This window comes from Medicago sativa, chromosome 4, assembly GCF_051527215.1.
Source record: "Medicago sativa cultivar Bolivia chromosome 4, Bolivia_mono, whole genome shotgun sequence".
NCBI classification, from domain to species: Eukaryota; Viridiplantae; Streptophyta; class Magnoliopsida; order Fabales; family Fabaceae; genus Medicago; species Medicago sativa.
Genome location: NC_140752.1, coordinates 16,884,297 through 16,887,146, shown reverse-complemented (window position 1 = coordinate 16,887,146; position 2,850 = coordinate 16,884,297).

Below are 2,850 nucleotides of genomic sequence, written 5' to 3'. Positions count from 1 at the left end.
AACATTCTTTCCTTAAATTTGAGGGAATCGGTGGACGTTGTAGGTTCAGCTGAAAGGTTCTCCAAGATCACTCTTACATATACCCAAACTTCATTGTCTGGCCTTACCGCAAAGGCAGCATATCGTGGATTAACGATGACTTCCTGTAAGTCTCAAGGGGACAACATTGAAATCCACATTAATAAACCTGTTGAAGTCACATTTTAACATTATGAACAAACATATATACGGCTTGTGTTTTTGACCAAACATATATGTAACTGTAATAAAATGCAAATTAGTTAAGAAAAAAATTAATCTGTGTAAAACTTAATAAAAAGCCAAATAACCTTTTAATTCATGTGACTCTGGTCATTTATATTTTGCACAATTTCTTCCATCAAGTCATGCAGTTTTATGGTTCTTCTACCTTTCTGAAGGTACTCTGCAAAGCACTTCGTCATATGGCGGTACCTGCTCTGCTTCGATGCTTTTGAAGACATCTTATCTGTTATTGATTATGTGTGCTTCAAGCCCGATGCAGAAGGCATATGGAATTGAAGATATGATATATATATATTTGGTCAAGAAAACTATAATCACTTTATTAGTGTAAAATCAAAGATATAATTCATGTTTACATCAATTGCTATATCTTTGTTCTAGAAAAAATAAATAAAATTCCTCCAACATCTCTTGCTTCTGAAAATGTTACCACAACCAGTAAGCAGGATCACTGAAGACAATTTCGAAAAAAGCGGATTCCCTGCAATGCAAAAGTAATATCACCTTCATCTAGTCTGCGCGTCACTCTTCTCATTTTATCATCTCGGGATTGTCCTAGTTTAACAAGGCCCTGGTCATTTAACACTTTGTACATGTTTGAAAATTCCATGATTCCAGTAGGGGGAATTAGTGATAATTTGCATATCTTCGCATAAGATTTATATAACTCGCCAAGGATTGAGTCTATCTTGGCTCCACGGAAACGTTTCATCGAGGAGCAGAGTATAATCTGTTGATGATGTGACAGAGATTGTATGGTATCCGCCACTGGTGATCTATATGTTTTGGACAATGCAAAAGCCATATGATCAATCCTTACCATATGAAATTCTTGTTTTTTAACACAATCCAGTGTTGTAGGAAGATTTTATTCCGAGGATGATTTCTCTTCCAAAGCATTCAAATTGCAAGCAGAATCTCTAATTTCTGCTACTAGCATCTCTATTGCACTTCTGCATATACAAAGATGTTGTAAATATTAGACTGTTAATAGTAATTTGTATTTATGGGAACTGGAGCTTTGTCCTGGTCATAAAAAAAATAACAGTCTATTGTAACTCTATCAACCACTGAAGCTGAGTTTGTGGCAGCTTCATCTTGTGCTTGTCAAGTTATATGGCTGAGAAAGATTCTCCAACATCTTGGTCAGACACAGGAAGAGTGCACATAGATATTTTGTGATAATAGTTCATCCATTAAGCTCTCTAAAAATCCAATTATGCATCGAAGATGCAAACATATTGATGTCAGATATCACTTCTTGAGAGATCTTACAAAAGATGGAATTGTTGAGCTGTGCATTGCGACACTAAAAATCAAACTGCAGACATATTCACTAAGTTACTGAAGTTGGAAAGCTTCTGCAAGTTGAGACTACTAGAAAAAGCTGAGATACCGACGGAATTTAGAGACGGAATTATTTTTGTCTCTAACAGAGACCGAATTAGAGACGGAAAAAAGCTATGGGAGACGAAAATTATAGGTTATGAATTTGTGACGGATTTAGAGACGGAAAATTCCGTTTCAAATAGTTTCCGTCTCTGTGTCCGTCTCTACATAACTAGCTTTATAATCATTGATAAAAAAAGACATTTAGAGACGGAATTTGAAGACGATTTTTTTCCGTGTCTAAGGAATTTGAGAAACCCAATTGATAAATTGGAATTGTGAAAAAAAAAAGGGTTTTTTTTTGTTACAAAAAAAAAAGGATTTATACATGTTCATGATTTCAGAAGCACAGTTAAACATTCAAAACAACAACAGAGTGAGTAATAACACAAATACACGAACACACAAGGTTTTGTTCTTGTTCCTGCGATTTGTAAAATTCACCTTTGTTTCTCGTGATTCTTAATTTCTCAAAATGTTTACATTCAATTGTGTCGTTTTCTCAAACTATTATCGGTGTCAACGTGTTAGTGTTGTATCGTGTCCGTGCTTCACATGGTAATGGTGTTATGGGATCAAGGCTTTTCCCTGTTTCAATGCATGTGTATTATGTCATTTTAGTTTCTTAGATACTCTTTTCTATTTTTTTTTGTAATGTTTTTTCGATGTGAACTTCAGGTTCTTCATCATTCCTTTACTTTGTGGTAATTTTTACATTAGTAAAGGTCTGTGCTTGCCGGTTTTAATGTGTCTCAGGTTACTCAATATAAGTTTTGAAGCACTAACACAAACATTGAAAACGGACATGGCACCCACACTGAAAATGAATTATTTGAACTTAATGACATGTATTAGTGTCGTGTTGGTGCGTTGAGTTTGTCTACATCAGTAAAGGTTAGTGCGTTGAGTTCAATAGATACGGTGAGATTCTTCAACATTTTCTTTACCAAATTGATATTTATATTTAGTAGTTGTCTGTACAAAATATCAGAACGATTTCATTCAATTGTGTCATTTTCTCAAATTATTATGGATGTCAACGTGTTTTCTCAAATTATTATCGGTGTCAACGTGTTAGTGTTGTATCGTGTCGGTGCTTTACAGGGTAATGGTGTTATGGGACGAAGGCTTCTCCATGTTTCATGTGTTTTGTGTCATTTTAGCTTCTTAGATACTCTTATTTTTTTGATGTTTTTC